The sequence below is a fragment of the Jaculus jaculus genome, chromosome 8, assembly GCF_020740685.1.
Source record: "Jaculus jaculus isolate mJacJac1 chromosome 8, mJacJac1.mat.Y.cur, whole genome shotgun sequence".
In the NCBI taxonomy this organism is placed as follows: domain Eukaryota; kingdom Metazoa; phylum Chordata; class Mammalia; order Rodentia; family Dipodidae; genus Jaculus; species Jaculus jaculus.
In genome coordinates, this window is record NC_059109.1 from 55,008,855 (window position 1) to 55,030,448 (window position 21,594).

At 39.3% G+C, this 21,594-nt stretch overlaps 1 protein-coding gene and 1 non-coding gene across 9 annotated transcripts in view; one reads left to right on the forward strand and one right to left on the reverse strand.

Moving 5' to 3' along the window:
* The window catches only part of Frmd5 (FERM domain containing 5), a 382,500-nt gene that overhangs the window by 66,657 nt on the left and 294,249 nt on the right, over window positions 1-21,594 (forward strand). The window lies entirely within an intron of this gene.
* Window positions 15,626-15,733, reverse strand: LOC123463168. Its single transcript, XR_006638768.1, has one exon. It is a non-coding gene; the product is annotated as a U6 spliceosomal RNA (small nuclear RNA).

Sequence of the window (21,594 nt, forward strand, 5' to 3'; positions counted from 1 at the left end):
GGGGAAGGAGGAGCTTTATTCACTGCTGGTGGAAGTATAAGATGGTGTAGCCATTAAAGAAATAAATATAAAGGTTTTTAACAAAATTAAAAAGCTACCATATGACCCAGTTATACCATTCCAGTTATACTACTCCCTTGGGCATATATGCTCAAGGGACTGTATATCCCACCACAGAAATACTTGCACAATCATGTTTATTGTTTTACTATTCACAATAGAAAGGAAGTAGAATTAGCTTAGATGCCCATCAATAGATGAATGGATAATGAAATTGTGACATACATACATACATATATGAATAATATATGTATTCAGCTGTGAATAAATGAAATTATGAAATTTTCAGGACAATGGATGGATCTAGAAATTAAGTGAGATAACTTAGACTCAAAGACAAATACTGCTTGCTGTCTTGCTCATAAGCAGATCCTAGCTTCTAATACATATATACATACGTATACATACACATACACATATATATGTGCATATGTGAGCTTAGTGTGCAAAAAGAGGGGAAAGAGTTTTGAACAAGGAGGATGGGAAATAAACACATATAGCAAGAAACTGGAAGGGAGGTTTTTGGGGTGGAAGAGTACAAGGAAGGGTAGGGGAATTGTAGAAAAGGAGAAGGATTAGTAAAAAAAAATTAAAAAAAAATATACATACACACATATATATATACATATATTTTGAAAATGCCACAGTAGGGGCTGTGAAGATGACTCAGCAGTTAAAGGTGCTTGCCTGAGAAGCCTGGTGGTCCAGGTTCAGTTCCCCAGCACCCATGTAAAGCTGGATGCAAAGTGATGCATACTTTTTTGATCTCAGTGCCTATGCATGCGCACGCGCGCGCGCACACACACACACACACACACACACACACACAACCATATAAAACTCAATACCTGCTATGCTAATTAACAATATGGCTGAGGATCGTAGTTGAGTTTGTAGATTGCCTGTTTTCAAATACCAAGCGTTGAGTTAGATGTCAGCACTGTGTAATCTGAGCACTTGGGAAAAGGATCAGGAGTTCAAGGCTATCCTCAGCTACATAACAATTTTGAGACCAGCTTGGGCTATAGGAGGTCCTGAATGTAAATAAGTAAATACAAATAAGTAAGCAAGCAAGTGTGCTTGGAAAGCATCACTGGACCATTCAGAGTGCCCAACAGTAGGTTAAATAATTCATGGTGTGATGACGGTGTATAATCACATACTATCAAGCTTTAAGTATGTGGTTGTAGACGAATGTTATGATACAGAAAGATGCTACCATATTTTCAAATGTGAAATAACCCTTATAAAAAGTATGAATGTGGGCTGGAGAGATGGCTTAGCGGTTAAGCGTTTGCCTGTGAAGCCTAAGGACCCCAGTTCGAGGCTTGGTTCCCCAGGTCCCACGTTAGCCAGATGCACAAGGGGGCGCACGCATCTGGAGTTCATTTGCAGTGGCTGGAAGCCCTGGCTCGCCCATTCTCTCTCTCTCCCTCTATCTGTCTTTCTCTCTGTCACTCTCAAATAAATAAGTAAAAACTGAACAAAAAATATTTTAAAAAAAAGTATGAATGTTTCACTTTCAGTAACATCAACTCATAAGTTGTAAACCTTAGTAAGAAGGCCAAGCAATTGAAATGTGCGCCATTTACGTGCTCCAAGTGATAATATCTTCCACTGCAGCCTTTCAGGTTCTTTTTCATCCTGTGAAACTTCTCTAGTTGTTTCTAGGTGACTTAAATGTCAGCACTAGCAACCATCAGGTGTCAGCCATGTTACTCATCTTGGGTGCACTCTCGTTGACAGCTGCTGCCCTCTGTGAGCTTCCTGAAAGCGCCACTGCAAGCTTGGGCCTTGCAGGAGCAGCTGCAGTCTGTCCAGCAAAGCCCTCAGTTTTCAGAGTGATAGACAGGTGCTGGGTTCCGGTCAAAGGTAGAAAACATGCTCTCTCCCTTGGATCTGGGCTGTGCTTTATTTCCTGGAACCTGAAGTAGTAGACCCACTCAAGAAATCAAGCACTTCTGTTAGCCTCTGGTATTCATTCTTTATCCACATGGTATCAGATTTAGCAGGTCAAAGCAGAAGTCACCTACTACTGTTGATCAGGGAGTGGTACTCATTTTTCTGGTTACAAAATGTGAGTGGTATCTTGGGCTCTTCCTGTTCTTCACATTTAGGTTCCAAGTTCTTGTCATTCTTACTTGTTATGTTGGAAATCTATTTCTTTTTGTCTGTACACTCTCAAAATCCAAATGTGCATTTCTCATCTGAGTGTATTAATATCCTGCTATTTGCCTCTGCACCTTCCAGTCTTGTCTATGGGTTAGCCGCCGCGCTCATTGAGTATGAAATACAGTGCTCTGTATTGTCTGTCCCTGGTGCATCTCAGTCCATCCTTGTTCCATTTGCTTTTTCCATAGATACCTTATAAAACATTTTTACTCTCAACAGACATCTTTTTGTGTATAATAAAATAGACATAACCTGAAGCTTTCCATTTTAAGTGTACAATTCAGTGCCATTAAATATAATCACAATATTGTGTAAGCATTACCACTCTATATTTCCAGAACATTTTCATCATACCAAACAGAACATCTGTGTCTTTTACACACTGCCTTCTCAGTGTAGAGTGCCCTATCCCTTCCCTCTCACCCATTTCTCTTAAGGCTCTCTCCAGACTTGATTCTGAGGTTATCTTTTCAGATTTGAGTTTTAGTTCTGGTTTTATTCTTCCATACCAGTCTGGGCATCCTTCTGTCCACAGTATCGTCTTGTAGGTTTATGTGACTCTCTCTTTAGAGACTTTGAAGTTTTTGAATGATGAGTCTGACTGTGTCATTTCTCTGCATCCTTTGCTTCAAGCACTGTGCCTGCTGTGAGTAAATGACTAGGCTCAGCTCCCCAGCAGCTATGCAGATTAACGCTTGCTTGTGTGCTAGTGTTGAATGAAAATCAGGTAGCAGGTCTAAAGACATTTCATAAATACAGGCTCTTTCCTCTTCCCATTATGTATCCATGGACAGTTGTTTTTGTGTACTGCTTTGAGCATGTAATTTCTCAGGCTATTGCATATAGTTCCCCGTGTTCATAATTTTAGTGAATGATAGATTGAGTTGAGAGTATACACTAACTGGAGTAAGGATACAGTGATTAGAGAGAGTAAAATTCTGATGACATGCTGAATACATATGTGGTTTTCAAAGTCCAAATCAGTCACGTTTCCAAAAGGCTTCATTTTTCAGGGTATGAGATACATAACAAAGAAAGAGAAGGAAGTCTTGTTATTCTGGTGGTTTGGGATAGAATATCAGTAAAAGAATGTTTCAAGGTACAGGTAGGCTGGACAGGGCAGAACAGTTTCTTTTTTCCTTTGTGTGATTTTTTTTTTTTCCCCTGAGAACATGAAAATAAATGAGGATGAATCTTAAAAGACAGAACTGCTATCAAATCTGTTCTGGAGCCTCTAACTTTTCACAATAATTCAATGTTTCACTGCTGGTTGTTCCTTATCTTGGAATGAAATACTGAATTTGTCAAAAGGGTGGGACAGAAACTCTAAGATTCCTTAGATTAAAAATGGGACATTTGGGCCTATCTTCCATGAACTCCTCATGTCTTAAGCCAAGTGAAGTAAAATCCTAAGCATACTATTTAAAACCCTGTTCAACCAGCTGCTCAGCTAGAAAGGTCACTCTTCATCACTCCATTTACACTGAGCAAACATTTGTGGCAAGAGAAAAGACCTGAATCAAGAAGGCTATGAAGACTGATAATGCAATTCGATTGTCTAATCAGGCAGATGACATGTGCATAATCTGAAGGGTCCTTGAGGCCTTAAAAAAATTTTTTTTTGTTTACTTTTATTTATTTATTTGAGAGCGACAGGCATAGAGAGAAAGAGGCAGATAGAATGGGCATGCCAGGGACTTCAGCCATTGCAAACGAACTCCAGATGTGTGCGCCCCCTTCTGCATCTGGCTAATGTGGGTCCTGGGGAATTGAGCCTCCAACTGGGGTCCTTAGGCTTCACAAGCAAGCACTTAACTGCTAAGCCATCTCTCTAGCCCAGCCTTTTTTTTTTCTTTTAAGTTTCAGAATCAGAAATTTGCAACTGCCACAAAATGAGTCATGCAGATCTGATTGAAGTTCCTGAATTTTCTTTTTCTGTCTTTCTCTTCAATTTTCTTTCCTATTTGGGCGAGAATAATTTATCTGAAATTAGATTGTACATTTGCATATCATAAAGCTAGTGGTATTTTAGTTCTACATTTAGTTTTTTTACATTAATATTTTTGTATGTGTATGGTATGTATGGGTGTGCATGTGCCATGGCACACATGTGGATTGCAATCTTGGGGTGTTTTTCCTTTCCTTTCAGGTTTTTTTTTTTTTTTTGTTTGAGACAGGATCTTTCTTCCTTTCTCTCTTTTTTGCTACTAGGAAGGCCTAACTTTCTGGGAGTCCCACAAAGTTCAGAATTCTTTTGGCTTTGCTTCTTACTGTAGTAGGTGTGTTGGGAGTATAAACACCTGAGCCACTTTGTATCTGGCTTTATGTGGGTGCTAAGGATTTGAACTCTGGTCAGCAGGCTTGTGGAGCAAGTGCCTTTAACCACTGAGTGATCTCCCGAGGTTTACAGTAATGACCATGCAGGCAGCCCTCATTAAACTGAGTGGGTCACACACAAAAAACATCAAAGTAGAAGTGGGTCTAGCTGGATGAAGGGGTTCAGAGAGAGGAGGAAAGGGTCAATAGAAAACAGTAAGCAGTAAATATTATTATCCACACACTTGTACAAATTTGTCAATAAATAGACAAAACAAAACAATACATATAGACATCATTGTCTAATGTAGAAGTTGTACTCATAGTGACTTTTTTTTCGAGGTAATGTCTCACGACCTGGAATTCACTATGTAGTCTCAGGGTGGCCTTGAACTCACAGAGATCCTCCAACCTCTGCCTCCTGAGTGTTGGGATTAAAGGTGTGCACCCATCATACCCAGTCCTAGTGACATTTTTGTTTGTAAAGGTTGAGTGACTATATCACTTTGCTTGTGTATATGTATGTGTGTAATGTGGTGTGTGTTTGTGTGGTGTAAGCTCATATATGCACCCTTGTAGCACCCTATGCCCTTGCCTGAGGTGTCTGGAGCAGATTGGGTGTCCTGCTCTCTCTCTCTTTCTGCCTGTCCTTATATTGAGCCAGAGTCTCTTGCTGACACTGGAGCTTACTAGTTTTCATGAACCTAGGAGATTCCAGGGTCTCTGCTCCCCTTTGCAGGACTGGTGGTCATAGAACCATGTGGCCATACCCATCTGTTTCTGTGCGATCTGGAGATTGGAACTCAGAGGGTATCATAGCCCCTCGGACCGTCACTGCTCAGGAAATAACATGGAACTGTGGAGCATCTCTTCCCGGCTTGACTTATCTTCAATAACAGCAAAAGGCTATAGCATGAAAAATTGATCTTGTCTAATCCCTGACTTTTTTTTTGTCAGTTTGTCTGTCAATGGCAAAAGTACCACTACTAATTTCTTCTATCTTGAGAAAGAAGTTCAAAAGATATAGCCCAATGTTTGTAACACTGCCAAGCATAGGGTTGCAAATCCATTTTCATATTCTAGCTAATAGGGCAAAGGTGAAACTTAGTTTCAGAAGTAGTAACAACACTTGCGTCTAACAGACTTCAACTTCAAATTTCTTAGACTACATGTGTGCTCCTGGAAACACATGACATCAAATGTGAGAGCCTCAAAGAAGCCGTGTGATTTAAGGGGCATGTAGAGTGCTAAAACCCTAAAGCTGTGGCTTTTGTTTCAGTGGCTATACTGTTTAACCCTGTATTCTTCCCTGCGACCATCAGCCCAGCCCTTTCCTTTGGAGAACTCCCTGCATATCTGTCTCTTGTCAGTGATCACTCAGAAAATATGTGTTGGGAGAAATTAAGGTTTTGAATTAAGATAGTCACATTTTGAGACTGGAAGGTGTTGGTCACGGATGCTAGGTTTAGAGATATTGTGAAGTTGAGAGGATAATTATAGATTAGGGTTACCTAAACTTGCTGAACTGAAAAACATTTTTAAAATGTAAAAATTGATTAAAAATACATGAGATACATAGTTTATAATGTTTGTGCTAAAATACAAGCAAATCTATTTTATAGAGGAAATATTTATTATAAGAAGTTGTCAAAATTTGTTTCTTTCGCTGGTTTCTTATTATAAGGTCTTAGACTACAAGTGAAGCATTTTATTAAGGTCAAAAAATTCACAAGGTAAATGCTTTAGTTGTAGTTTTTATTTAATTTTAATTATTTCAGAAAGAGATAGAAAGTGGCAGGGGGGAGAGAACGCCAGAGCCTCCAGCCACTCTAAACAAACTCCAGATGCATGTGCTACCTTGTTGCGTGTGGCTTATGTGGGTCCCGGGGAATCAAACGTGGTCCTTTGGCTTCGTAGGAAAATGCCTTAACTGCTAAGCCATCTCTCAAGCCCTAGTTGTAGTTTTTTGATTCTCAGATACAATGCAAAAACATTAAAGATAAGAGCAATGTTCCTGTATTTCCTACATATTGCTTGTTTACTATGAGGACCGAATTGGCATGTTTTCATAGATGCTATAATACCATGTCTAGTCAGTTATTTTGTTGGACGTTTCTTGTTTTGGCATAAACCTATTTTAGAAAGATTGTTTTTTATGAGGGGAAGAGCATGAACTGCAGGCTTGTTATCTATTTTGAAGTAGATAGCTCTGGAAATTTAATGTTAAATATTTTCAACCAAGTGCCGTGATTATTTGTTGAGGGGTTTTGGTCCTCTGCTTGCTTTGGTCAGCCATAGATTGTGAACTAGCCATAAGCCTCTAGGGAACAGCTGACAGTAGCTAGTATAAACTATTACACATATATGTTGAAATGCAACGACAGGAGTCATAACTTAGACCAGCATTTAGTGAAACAGCAATAACTGCTCAGTAACTTAGTAATTACCTGTATATATGACAAATTAGACTGCACTGGCATGGTCAGATTTTGTGCCATTGTACAGCATTTCTTTTTCTTCTCATATGTTAAACATAAGCTTTTAAATTAAAATGTAACATATGCAGACAAAAATATAAACAAGTCTACAATTAGATGAGTTAGCAACAACAACAAAAAACCCACCCATGTAATCAACACCCATCCCAGAAGTCTGCTGCATGACTCAGCCCTCATTACCTCCTTTCTTCTTCCACCCAAAGATAATCACTGTCCTAATTACTAATAATGAGTTATTTTAGTTTATGTTCTTTTGTGTCTTAAAAAACATCAACATGATATTGGTCCAATTTATATTGTAGTGTTTAGCAGTAGTTCATTTAAAATCTGTTGTTTATTTTGCATATGTGTATGTGTGTATGCACATATGTATGTATGGGTGCATGTATACCATGGTACATGTTTGGAGAGAAGAGGAGTGGTATGTGGCCCACTTCTTTGAGATAGGGTCTCTTACTGCTGAAAATGAGTTTAGCCTATCAGCAACTTTATGTGGGTGCTGACGAATTGAACCCAGGCTGGTAGGCTTTGCAAGCAAATGCTTTTAACTGCTGAACCATCTCTCCAGCCCCAGTTAATTTTAATTGCTCTGGGGTATTCCATTGTGTAAATATACCATAATTCTAAATCTGTTTCTCAATGGAGTTCTTAGATGTTTTAGTTTAGGGCTATTATAAAAATGCTAGTATAGACATTTTAAAACATGGTTTTTTTTGATATGTGTGTGTGTTCGTGTGTGTGTATATGTGTAGTGTGTATGAATGAAGGTAAACCATACAGTTTACTTACACTGTTTTTTTATTTGTTTAAGGCAGAGTCTTGGTATGCATTCTTCAAGTTCATAATCCTTCCTGGAGTTACAGGTCTACATCATCACACTTTGCTTATATTCAACTTCAATAGATGTTACCAAATAGTTTCCCAATGTGGCTGTATAAGTTTTGTTCTTGGAAACAATATATGAATGCTATACTGTACTCTCCAACAGACTATCTTTATTTTTTATTTTTTGAGGCAAGCCTAACAGACTTTTTTTTTTTTTAAATGAGAAAAAGCAAGAGACTCTTGATGCACCAGGGCCTCCAGCCACTGTAATTGAACTCCAGACATGTGCTCCACCTTGTGCACATGTGCGACCTTGCACATGTGTAACCGTGTGCATCTGCCTTACGTGGGAGTCAGACATGGGTTCTTAGGCTTGACAAGCAAGCACCTTGACTGCTAAGCCATCTCTTTTTAATTTTACCTTTTCTGTTGGATGTATGATAATAACTTATTTTGGGGTTAGTTTATATTTCTCTGACACCTAATAAACTTCTTTTTATATTTTTATTTTTTGCTGTCATTTCCAGTAAGACACCTGTTCAAGTATCCATTTTTCTTTTTTAAAAAAGCGTTCACATATCGTATAGTTTACTCACATAAAGTGTAAAATTCAGAGGCTTTTGCATATTAACAGAGTTGAGTATCTATCGGCACAATTAATTTTAGAACATCTTCATGACACCAAAATTACATCTTGGACCTCTTAGTCATAGTCACCTAACTCCTTTTCATCCTCTCATCTACTTTTTGTGTCTGTAGATTTGCCTGTTCTGGAAATTTCATGTAAATGGAATCATACAATGAAGTCTTTTGTACATATAAAAGATACTCTATAGTGATTGCTATAAAGACTTTATCCATAAACTATTGCCAATTTTTCAATGAAAGCAGTTTGCTAAAATGTAATTAGCAGTATTTATCAAGTACTTTTCAATTATTTTTAAATAAGTTTTTTCATATTTTATAAATATGCACTGATGACTATAAATAATAAATAATGGTTTTATACCATTTAATAGGATTTAAATCCAAATTAATCTTAAAACAAAAGCTTTGGTTCCCTAAGAAACCAAACACATAAATGGCTAAAAAAAATTAACCTTTTGATTAGGGAAGACTTATGCCCTATTTTGGTAGATTCTTTGATTTTTTTTTTTTTAAACATGTTTTTCCAATTTTTAGTTGTATGTTTAGAAGCTATATGTAACAGAATTTATAACTTTGATTGTTCTTAAGTGCCCAGTTCAGTGGTATTATTCACAGTGCTGTGCAACCCTTACCACCATCCCTCTCTGTAACTTTTTTAAACTTTATACCTATTAAACAATAACTTCTCATTTATCCATTTCCCCAGCTCCTGGAAAGCCATAGTTCTATTGTGTTTATGGTTTTGACAAGTATCTGATATGAGTAAATTCATAAAGCATTTGTCTTTTTGTGATTGCCTTATTTCACTTAGCACATTCTTAGGGTTCATTCTTAATTCTCATTGCAGTTTGTGCCAGAATTCTTTTAAACTGTGTGCTCCTCCATTGGATACCACATTTTGCCAATCTAGTCATCTGTCAACAGATTGTCCCTCCATTTTAGCTATTGGGAATAAATGTTGCTATGAACATGGGTGTGCAGGTATCTCTTTTGAGACCAAGACCATATGCTGAATAATAGTAAAAACACATTGAAGGTTTTTTTTTTTTTTTTTAAAATAGGGTGGTATGCTAGGGCCTCCCACCACTTCAACCAAACTCCACATGTGTGTGCCACCTTGTACACATGTATGACATTGCATGCTTGTGTCACCTTGTGTGTCTGGCTTGGGTGGGGTCTAGAGAGTTGAACATGGGTCCTTAGGCTTCTCAGGCAAGCACCTTGACCTCTAAGCCATCTCACTAGCCCAAAGTTAAGTTTTTGAGTACTTGCCATACTATTTTCCATAGTGGCTGTACCATTTATAGTGCCGCCTACACTGCAGAAGGTTTTTACTATCTCACGTCCTCATCAATACTTATTTTTTCTCTTTAAAGCTTATTTTATTTATTTGCAAGGAGGGAGAGAGAGAATGGGCATGCCAGGTCCTCTAGCCACTGTAAATGAACTCCAAATGTATGTGCCACTTTCTGTAGCTGGCTTTACATGCATCCTGGGGAATCAAACCCAGGCCATTAGGCTTTGCAGGCAAGTGCCTTAACCACTGAGCAATCACTCCATCCCATTATTTTCTATTTTTAATTAATTAATTTATGAGAGGGGGGGGGAGAGAGGGAGAGGGAGGGAGAGAATGGGTGTACCAGGGACTCTAGCCATTGCTAACAAACTCCATACATATGTGCCACCTTGTGATTCTGGCTTATGTACTGGGGAATTGAACCAGAGTCCTTAGGCTTCATAGGCAAGCACCTTAACTACTGAGCAATCCCTCCAGCCCTATTTCTGTCTCTCTCTTTGGTGTTTCAGGGTAGGGGTTCATTTTAGTCCAGGCTGACCTGGAATGCACTATGTAGTCTCAGGGTGGCCTTGAACTCCTGGTGGTCCTCCTACCTCTGCTTCCCAGATGCTGGGATTAAAGGCATGTGCTACCACGCCTGGTTTATTTTTTCTCTTTTTAAATAATCATCTTAATAGGTAAGCAACACACTATATTATAATACTTTTTTTAAATATATTTTTTTAATTTTTATTTATTTATTTGAGAGCGACAGACAGAGAGAGAAAGACAGATAGAGGGAGAGAGAGAGAATGGGCGCACCAGGGCTTCCAGCCTCTGCAAATGAACTCCAGATGTGTGCGCCCCCTTGTGCATCTGGCTAACGTGGGACCTGGGGAACCGAGCCTTGAACCGGGGTCCTTAGCTTCACAGGCAAGCGCTTAACTGCTAAGCCATCTCTCCAGCCCAATATATTATAATACTTTTAATTTGCATCTTCCAAGTGATTAGTGATGTTAACAGTTTTATATGAACTTATTGGCCATTTGTGTGCATTTGTGTACTAAAGAAATGTGTATTAAGATTTTTTTACCCCATTTTTGAATTAGCATGGGGTGTATGTGGTGTCTGTATATAGTTTTAAAAGTTCATTATATATTAATCCCTGTCAGATATTTGATTTACTGTTGTTTCCTTCTCTTCACTGAATTTGCTTTTTCTACTGTTTGATATTGAGAGGTTTATTTATTTAGTTTTGAGGTAGGGTCTTGCTCTATCTCAGACTGACCTGGAATTCACTAGGTAGTCTCTGGGTGGCCTCAAACTCACAGCAGTCCTACCTCTGCCTCCTGAGTGCTGGGATTAAAGGCGTGCGCCACCATACCCGGCTCTTTATTTTTATTTTTTGAGAAGGGTGTAGCTGTTAAGTCCAGGCTGGCCTTGAACACGATTATAGGTATGTGCCACCTAGCCTGCCTGATAACTTTATTTTTCCTTTCTTGTTACTTTTTTTGTTTGTTTTCATGAGTTAGGGTCTCTAGCCCAGGCTGACCTGGAATTCACTATGTAGTCCCAAGGTGGCCTTGACCTTGCAGTAGGTGATACTGCTACCTCCTGAGTGCTGGGATTAAAGACATGTACCACCATGTCCTCTTTTTCTTTTCTTGATAGCTTTTGAAGTCCAATTGCCCATTTTTCTTATATTGCCTTCACCTTTGGCCATCTGAACCTCGTTTTGGAAATAGCAAGCCCTTAATTGACTGCAGAGTTCCACAATAATTAGCCATTGTACTACTTGTTGGGAGATGGATTCCTATTCTTTTATTATTTTGTTTTGTTTTGTTTTAAATTTATTTCATTTTTATTTATTTATTTGAGAGAGAGAAAGAGAGAATGGGCGCGCCAGGGCTTCCAGCCACTGCAAACAAACTCCAGATGCGTGCGCCCCCTTGTGCATCTGGCTAACGTGGGTCCTGGGGAATGAAGCCTCAAACCGGGGTCTTTAGGCTTCACAGGCAAGCGCTTAACCGCTAAGCCATCTCTCTAGCCCTGGATTCCTATTCTTTACACCAATTTTCTAACTCATTTTGAAAGACAAGATGCTTTCAATTTAAGTTTACCTGAGTAACAGCTCAGTTCCACTCTCATGATACAAAGCCATAACGTGTTGTCTGTATAGTAGTAGAACATGCAGGTTTTTAGATTTATTTTTGAAATTTTTGCTCGTGTGTGTAGTGTGATGTGTGTGGTGAATGCATGTTTTTGTACCCCCGTGATGCCCCATGTGCTGGCTTACAGCAGAGCTGCCTCACCTGGAGTGGTTGGAGTAGACACCTGGTGTCCCACTCCATCCATTGCACTTCCACTTGGTCTTGTTTTGAGCCAGAGTACTTGTTTAATGTTTCTGGAGCTTGAGGCTCCTTCAGTTTTTGATTCTTGGTTTCTGCTACCCTGTGGGATTAGGGTTGAAGGTATACAAGGCCATGCTCCAGGTGGGATCTGGAGATTTTAACTTGGGTCCCCTCAAGCCCTCATGCTTGCACAGGAAGTGCACCTAGCCATTGAGACATTTTTTCAACCCAGAACATGCAACTTAAGTTGCTATTTCCATATGGAAAGCTCCTTTAGTATGGCCTATTTTTCTTTTAATAAAGATGATTAAAGTGAAAGATAAGAGTCTAATTATATTTTTTAAAAAGCATTTTCTATTTATTTATTTGAAGGAGGGAGAGAGGAAGAGGGGCCCCAGATATATAGAGAAAATGAGCATGCCAGGGCCTCTAGCCACTGCAAACAAACTCCATACATATGTGCCACCTTGTACAGCTGGCTTATGTGGGTTCTGGAGAATCAAACCTGGGTCCTCTGGCTTTACAGACAAGTGCCTTAACTGCTAAGCCATCTCTCTAGCCCCAGTTATATTTTATAAGTGGCCAAATGTGCTCACTAAATTACATGTTTTAAATCTTGAACTTTCTCATTCAGGTTGGCAAAATTATCCTTGGTAACCATGCATCTCTGCTGCTTATTAAACATAATTGGACTGCTAGTGTGCAATCAGAATTGCATTTGTAAGTAATATGCTAACACATTCCAGATTCTGAGTAATAGTCTCTTCAGTTGAGTTTCTTAGAGTTGAAGAACTGCACAAAGAAATTTTTCATTGAAATGATTTTTTCTCTCAAATGTTCTGTTTTAAGTAGTTCATCTAAACTTTCATTTACTTTTTGTTATCAAACTTCATTATCAGAGCCAAATGTTCTTTTCGCCTAGATTCTCTTACTGGCATGCACAATTAATCCTTGGTATGTGTGCTGATATGAGATCATGACTTTTGTGAAATCCTTGTTTAAGCAAATAATGAAATTTAAGTTATTACTTGAAACTGTGATTTCCAAATAGATGCTGGGGTTTACAGAATGGAGTGCTGTGGATACATTTAGTAGTGTGTTATAACAGATTACTGACCCCCATTCTCGTTTTGGCCTAGAGTAAGTAGCAGCTATATTCAGTTCTGTGCTGCTTTACCGTCTGCCAGCTCCCTAATGGCCTGGAGCACTAGGACCTCAGGACAGATGCATGCAGAAGCCCTTTATTAGGTAGGTCTGTCAAGCAGAATCAGTAGAGAAAGAGCAAAACCAGAGAAATCGACTACCACAATTTCTGTATTCTCCCTGGAATTCTACTTCAGAAAATTTTATTTTAAATCTTGGTAATCTAAAAATAACAGCTTTCTGTCTCCAGACCACTTTTTATCAGACAAACATAATAACAACTCAGTGATAGTGGGTCCGGCCAGGGTTCAACCAGGACCTTTTCCTCTTCTGCCTGATATACTCTGCCAGTGTCAGAAGGGAATAACCAGAGCCACTTCCTCCATCTTTTCACAGATTAGGTCTGGATGGTCTCAGATCCCTTCTAGAAAGATGATGTTTGGAGACAATGAATGGGAAATATTAAGTATAACAATGACATATTTATGAGTCACACAAATGTTCAAGTTATTCTTTTGATTATGATGGAATGTATTTGAAGTAGATATGTCACTTTAGATGCTGATGAGTTTCTGGACTTGGTCTATGAAAACCCTTTATCTTGGGGTGCCCTCACAAAGGAACGTTGTTGTAGTGTAGTGTCTTTTGGGAATCCCTACACCAGAAAGGTCTCTTCTGGACCCAAGACATTCTATGGGTTGTAGCGTTGCTTCATGTGGAGTGAGTGAAGTGGATGGAGAGTCTCTCTTCAGCTCAGTAATTCACTGCAGCTTTCTCCTGTGTCCTTGACCCTGATTTGACCCATGCTTAGAGAATAAGAGAAAGGCAGTGAACAGACAGTTCATAGGTTCATAGAATCAGTGGCTGAGTAGGTTTTGCTTATTCACATGTTCTTTTTCCAGAAAAGTTTTATTTATGTATTTATTTCAAGAGAGAGAAAGAATGAGCATGCCAGGGCTTCCTGCTGCTGCCAATAAACTCCAGATGCATGTGTCACTTTGTACATCTGGCTGTATGTGGGTACTGGGGAATTGAACATAGGGCCATCAGACTTTGCAAGCAAGCACCTTAACCACTGAGAAACCTCTCTAGCCCCTAGAAAAGTTTTTAATTGCAAAGATGAAGAAATATTTATCAATGTGATAGGCATTCTGTAGGTATTTTTAACTTGCTATGATCCTGTTTTTAAGTCAAAGCAATAGTGCTATATTGAGGGAAAAGAAAAGAAGAGAAAAATAGAGAAGGCATAATAATGAAGCATGAAAATTACTAATAGATACATAGGTAGAACTATCTATCATTATTTCTTCCAGTTGGTAAGTTGGGGTTTTGTATTGATACTTCTTAATTCTGACTTTGGAATTAATTGTGATGTTAGGACTTGTGCATACCTCATAAAGTATGTTTGCTCATGTGTAAGGGGCAGAGTTACAGAGAGACAGTATGCCAAAACTCTTACAGTTCCAAAATACTGAGGCTAAAAGGAGTCCAAAGCATTTGTACCCTCCTAGTGTTGTAACCCTTTGTAAAATGCCAGTGCAGTATGTCATAATGGTCATAGGTTCTAAATTAGGATAAAACTAAAGAGTCCCACTTAGAGGAGAGACTGTGGTGACAGTGAAGACTCATGACCTGGGTTCCAGTTCTGCCTTTGCTTCTAATATGTTATGAGACTCTGGGTCCTCCCTGGGCCTGTATGTCTCTTGTTAAAGGTTGGGTGTTTGCTCCAGGCTGTGAGCTTCTACATTCTCCTTCAGTGCTCAGATTCTATTCTTAGAAAAGGATATTGAGAACTAATTATGAAATGTATATGTATATGACCCATTCTTCTTTGCTTAGTTCCTGGTGGAAAGGAATCAACCACAGAGGAGGAGGCCAAAGATACTTACTGCATCAGATCCTGAGATTCTCTTGGGCACCCAGCTAGTCATACATACTAGCTGGCCACTGTTTTTAGGCTTTAGGTTCCATTTCTCATGTGCAACCAAGAAAGAAGTGCTTGTGACAGGTAGGACACTTGCTGACATATGAAGGGCACTGCATTTGATCCCCAGTACCATCAACAGTTTTTAGGTTTTTTTTTTTTTTTTGCATATGTTATATAGTCTTATATCCTCTTAACCCCAGCCCCCATTTCCCTGATGGTCCTCCTTAGTAGTGTTACTGATATTCACTGTGGGGTAACTAATGTCTCTGTCAGTCTCTGGAGGGGTTGGGCAGGAGCTGTGTCTGTCTCAGGATATTTCTATCTACCCTGTGGCTCTTACAATCTTTCTGCCTCCTCTTCTGCAACAACCCCTGAGCCTTGGTGGGTGTGTTAGCAATTTATAGTGTTGAGGTCTCTGTAGCCTCTGTATTTCTGTTACAATGTGCTTTGGGCAAGGGCCATGGTAATCTTCTCTGTATCATACCAATTTTAGTACATGCGCTGCCAAAGCGAGCACACAGTGTGCTTTGGTTCACCACAGTGTTTGCTGCTGTTTCCCTGGAGGCGGTTGTTGCAATACTTGTGTTTCTGCTTCTTCTGGACCCTGGTATATGTGGTAGAGGTGGCACATCTCATGGTGAGCACTGGCTGTCTTTTCTTGTTGAATTGATGGATCTTGGGTCTCCCCAGTCTTCTCTGCCATCTGTAAAATAAGATAGATTCTCCAACTAGGGGTGATAGCAGCTTTGATTAAGGGGATATGCATAGAAGTTTGATAGACATTTTGACAGGGATACCCATTCATTTCATCCAAAGAACAACGGGGGTTTCTCCCTGGGGGTTGTGAGTTTTCTGACTGTGGAGTATTGACTTGATTCCCAGTGCCGTTTATTAGTTCTTTTCTACTGAATGGGTCTTGTATACAATCTGAGGGCAGTTCGTTACCCACAAAGGCTGTGTACCCCTATTACACAAGTGTGTACTTCTTGTTTGGTTGGTACTTTGTAGGGTGTCCAGCTTATTCACACTGTTAGTGACCATTATCACACAGTGTTCCTGTAGCACTTTCCAGAGCCATGAGAGGTTGTCAGATGAGGACTGGCTTTCCTCTCAGTTTCCAAGTGGTCTCTCAGCATCCTGAGATGCTAGCCTGTGGTCTCTTCAGCAGTAGGGCCTTCTTACCTTTCAGTTCTGCCTGGTAACCAAGTGCTTGGCAAATGTACTTTTTTTTTATGATCAACTACTATAATGTGATATATATCACAATATAATGTGTGTGTGTGTGTGTTTGTGTGTGTGTGTATACAGTTATGTGTTCTGAGTCCTCTGGTATAGTTATGTTGAGAAATATAATGCTTCTTTCTCTCAGAATCAAATCCTGACAATTCTAATTGAAAATAGAGGGCTGGAGAGATGGCTTAGCGGTTAAGCGCTTGCCTGTGAAGCCTAAGGACCGCGGTTCGAGGCTCAATTTCCCAGGTCCCACATTAGCCAGATGCACAAGGGGGTGCACGCGTCTGGAGTTCGTTTGCAGAGGCTGGAAGCCCTGGAGCGCCCATTCTCTCTCTCTCCCTCTATCTGTCTTTCTCTCTGTGTCTGTTGCTCTCAAATAAATAAATTTTTTAAAAAATTTAAAAAAAAGAAAATATATCTACCATCTGACCCAGTTATTCAACTCTTGGGCATTTACCCTAAAGACTCTTTACTTCAACCCTGTTTATTGCTGCTCTAGTCACAATAGCTAGAAATTAGAATCAACCCAGATGCCCATTGTCAGACAAATGGATAATGAAGATGTGTTACATATACACAGTGGAATTCTATTCAGCAGTAAGGAATAATGCAATAAAGAAATTTTCAGGAAAATGAATGGACTTGGAAAATACCATCCTAAGTGAGGTCATGTAGTCTATGAAAGCCAAATGCCAAATGCTGCCTGTTTTCTCTTATATGTGGCTCTTAAAATGGGCCAGCTGAAGAGGGCAAAAAGCAGTAAGTATTAGGACTGTGGGCATATAACTAGAATGTCTGTGGATTCCGAATATGATCACGTTGACAGCAGAACTTAACCATCACAGTGAACATTGAGAGTACTAGTAGAAGTAAATCTCTTAGGAGTTGCTTGTGAATTCAACAGGAAGATGAAATAAGCTGTTGGCATGAGAGTGGCAGAATATTTTCTGTTCTCCAGTTTCAGTGTTTGGGGAATACTGTGTGTGAGACATCTTTTGTGGCCAGGCAGGCTATGTACTGTTATCTCAGGAGGTGAGTTTTAGGACTCCATTTGGATTTAGAACACATTATTTTCTTCTTTTATGAAGAAGTATTTCAGACTACTTTCTCTTAATTTTAATTGTCAAAGTAAATTTTTTTTTTTTTCAGTCTTGGGCTTGGACCTAGGGACTCACACATGCTAGGCAAAATACACATTGTTCTACTGAACCACATCCCTAGACCTCTTTTTTTATTATTATTTGGAAACCATGTCTTAGTGAGTTTCCTAGGCTGGCTTTAAACTTGTGACCCTTCTGCCTTAACTTCTTTAGTAGCTGGAATTATAGACCTGTGCCACCAGGCCTGATACCACCAAAGTAATTTTTCTTACCCAGTTACCATCTTACACTTATTTCCCTCCCAAAAGTTTTTTTTCTTAGAGTTATCAGTTGCTTTTAGAAATGATACAGTTTGAAGAAATTTTCTGGCCTACATATTGTAAAGAAACATATTTTTCCATAATTATAAATCCTCCATAGAGTCTACAGTAATTATACTTTAAATATGTAGAATTCCCATAATTTTGTGCTAATTTTTCATAAGTATATTTAGGAAATTATTATCAAGTGGTTTATGAGCATGTAAATCAGGAAGTTCAAGTTCTTTGATGCTACCTACCATGGGCTCACGAGAACTGAGTTCTGTCAGATCATTCACTTCTTAAAAAGGGTTAGTGGAATGTCAGGTCATAGAACCTCAATAAACAAAGCTAAGCCAAAACTCAGCAGGACATTTGACCACATTTCATGTGAGTTTGGAAGTTCACATGGACAAATATAGACTAATTGCTAATATAATTAAGTGACAACATTAGTTAATCAATGGAGGAATTTTTCTGTTATGTCTCATGGGTTGTCACTTGGAACTCCTAACAAACACTTTAAAAAAACTCAATTCTGCAGGTAATCCTTCCATAGAAGGCACACTCATTGGTTTTGTAAATTGCATTACATTTGGTGACATAAAGAGATAAAGGGAAAGGTTACTACAGACAAGGACAATGGGATTAACAGTGATAGCGGGAAGTGAATGTATGTGTGAGGCCTTTCACATGGAGAAGACAGAAGAGCCCTATGCAAGTAGAGTAAGATGTCAGAGGCTTTGGTGAGCACAGCAGGTGGGAAAGGGACTTAGTGCAGTGTTCACTGGTCTAATTTTGTAGTGAACAAAGAGCTAGTTTGATCTTATGTAGACTGTATTACTGGAACGCTAATAACAACTGGGAAAGTAATATTCCCACTCTATTCCACAGCTGCCAAAGTACAAGGAAGAGTACAGAGTGTCTTTGAGGAAATGGGAAGATTGAAGATTGTTTAGTCTAGAAATTATATCAAGAAAGAATGTCAAAGCAACTGTAATGTTACAATTCTTTTGGAAAGTTTTACAATTTTGCTTTTCATGTGTAGGTTTTTCTTTATCCTGTCAGCTTTATTATGTTATCTGATAGGAATCTAATTTGTCTCCTGTATAGCCAGTTGTCTCAGCTTCTTTTATTGCATAGTGTATTTCTCCCTTCAGTTTGTTTACTTACTTTAAATATTTTTATTGATTTATTTATTTGCAAGGAGAGAGGGAGGGAAGGAGGGAGGGAGGGAGGATGAGAATGGGTACGAGATCCTGCAGCCACCGCAATCGAACTCCAAATGCATGTGCCACTTTGTGCACATGTGCAGCCTTTGTGTGCTTGCATCACCTTGTGTATCTGGCTTACACAGGATCTGAAGAGTTGAACATGAGTCCTTAGGTTTCACAGGCAAGCACCTTAACTGCTAAGCCATCTCCCCAGCCCAACAGCAGCCTCTTATCTCTGTGCTTACAGTAGTTCTTTGTATGTGAATGTATGAACAACATGTGCGCCTGTGCACGTGGAGGACAAAGTTTGGCCTTGGGTGTATTTCTGAATTGTTCTGCAACTGATAGGTGAGACACTGTTTCTCACTGAGCCTGGAGCTCGTCAATTTAGCTACACTAGCTGGTCAGCGAGCTCCAGTGAGCCTCCTGTCTTCTCCATAGCACTGTGATGACAGGTGCTTGGCACCTTCCCAGTCCTTAGTTCACAGTATCTCTCAATTGCATCACTTTCTCTGTGCTTGGTTTAATTTCATGTTATTTTGCTTATCATGGCCCCAAAGTGTACAAAATCTACCACTACACTCAGTAAGAGGCCATGTAGAGTAATTGACCTGACAAGGAATTTAAAAGTTTTTAAAGGGAAGATAGCTTAGTTGGTAAAGTGCTTTTGTTGTCAGCATGAGGACCTGAGTTTGATCCTCAGAACCCACGTAAACATGCCAGGCATGGTGCCATATACTTATGATCCCAGCTCTGGGGAGGCAGAGGCAGATGAATCCCTGGGCTGCTCTGATCCAGGTCAATGAGACCCTGTCTCCAGAAAAGATGAACAGTGCCTGAGAGGAACCAACAACTGAGGTCGTTCTCTAGTCTCCACGTGCATGCATACACATGTGCGTCTGCACACACATACTCATTTAAAAAGGGAAATAAAAAGTGACTAAAGGCTTTAGTAGTGGAAAACCACTGATGGTTTTTGCTTGTTAGGCAGGCATGTCTTGTTCTGTCTTGCTTGTGATTGTGAGGAACAGAACAAAGTGCTGGAATCTGTAAAGGATTTGCTCATTGGAGATGATGAAGCTAACAGAACTCAAGAAGGGACTGTATCGAACATGGAAAAACTCCTAAGGACTAGAATTGAAGACTGGACACCAAGGCCTCGCTCTCATTACCATGAGGAGGCCTGATCTAACTGTAATGTTGAATTCCTGCTGGTTCTGGGTGATTTAATGACTAAAGAGTTGTCATTCATTATATAATGTAAAGTGAGTGGTAAGTCTGTAAGAGCTGATATGAAAGCAGCTGAGGAGTTTAGGGAGTTCTACATAGGCTGACAGTGGAGAAAGATTACTTGGCAGAGCAAATCTTCAGTCTGGATGAAAACTCTATTCCGGACATGAATGTCTGAAAGGATTTTTGTCTGTAAGGAGGCCAAATCAATGCCAGATCTCAGAGATTTTTAGTACATGACTATGGTCTTGCTTGGGGACAGTCGTGTAGGCTATGAACTAAATGTCCTTTCTGATGGCACATTAAAACATCCAGGGCCTTGAAGCATATAAGTAGGTTATATACACAGCCAAGATATGCTTCCCTCCTGGATCCTGTGCTTCCTGTATCCTGGTCCCTCCTGGATCACTGCACTGGCAAAACGGAGAAGTCCTGTTTGGAACATGACATACCCTTCCATATTTTCCTTACTAGCTTCCTGTCATTGGTGGTCTTCCTCCTTGTGTCAAAGTAGTATTTCTCCTCTCTGACACAACCAAAGGTCAAGTCATAGCAGCACTTAAAAATTTATATTTTAAGCCAGGTATGGTAGTGCACGCCTTTAATCCCAGCACTTGAGAGGCAGAGGTAGGAGGATCACTGTGAGTTTGAGGCCACCCTAAGACTATATAGTTAATTCCAGGTCAGCCTGGACCAGAGTGAGACCCTACCTCAAAAAAACCAAAAAAAATTATTTTATTTAAAAAATTAGAATGACCATATACATTATCAGGATTCATTATGCCATTTTGAAACAAACTTTGTTTTAGTTATTTTCCATCTTGTTCTCTTCCATGTTCTCTCTCATGTAGCAGCTTGTCCTGGAAACCTTCTAGTGGGGGCAAGATGTTTAGATGGAAGACAGGGCTTTTCTTGATCCTAGTATTATTTAGGTCTCTACTAATATATGTGTGTGTGTGTGTATTTGCCTTAGTTTCCAATAAAAAAAATTAAGAGAGATTGTTCAGTACTTAAAGGTTCTTGCCTGCAAAGCCTAATTTACCTGTGTAAAGCCAGATGCACAAAATGGCCTGTGCATCTGGAGTTTGTTTGCATTTGCAAGGGGTCCTAAAGCACCCATTCTCTCTTTCTCTCTCTGTTTGCAAATAAAAAATATTAAAAAAATTAATAGACAAAATCATATAGAGTAAAAATGTGAAGGAGAAAAGTATTTTTGTACCACTTATGTGTTTGTGTTTTAAGCTAAGTATTCTTACAAGTATCACCAAGTTAAAAATTTAAACAATTGGCAAAGTTACAGTA